Raw genomic sequence first — 592 nt, forward strand, 5'->3', positions numbered from 1 at the left:
CCCTCACTGGCACTTGAGTGCCAGAGTTAGAAGCTGGAGTGAAACTGGACGCCAGCTCCTTGTCTGCTCCTGGCATCTGAACGCCAGAGCTGTGCCCATTTTGGGCGTTCAGCGCCAGATCCTGCCCATTTTGGGCGTTCAACGCCATATCCTTGCCCATTTCTGGCGTTGAACGCCAGTCCTGCTGTATTTCTGGCGTTGAACGCCAGTTTTGGCCATGGTTTGGGCGTTCAGCGCCAGCCTTCCACCAATTTTCTGGCGTTTTAGCGCCAGGATTATTTTTCCCTGGGCTCTTACTGTCCTCAGGTGAATTTTGGGTGGTTTGCTCATTTCTTAGCTTTTTGCTGCCTTGAGGTGGGGTATTTAATGTTTTCCCACTTCTTAGTTGAACTGCTTGGCATTCTTCTGCTATTTGCCTTGACAGCTGCTGCTTTGTTTGCTTAAATTGTTCGTCCATATGTATATTAGCCATCCTTGTCTCTTGTAACCTTTCTTTGAATTCGGCTAACTGCTTTGTTAGAAAGTCCAATTGCTGATTGAATTCAACAGCTTGTTTTACAGGGCTGAGTTCAACAGTTACTGTTTTAACCTT

The sequence above is a fragment of the Arachis ipaensis genome, chromosome B01, assembly GCF_000816755.2.
Source record: "Arachis ipaensis cultivar K30076 chromosome B01, Araip1.1, whole genome shotgun sequence".
Lineage (NCBI taxonomy): Eukaryota > Viridiplantae > Streptophyta > Magnoliopsida > Fabales > Fabaceae > Arachis > Arachis ipaensis.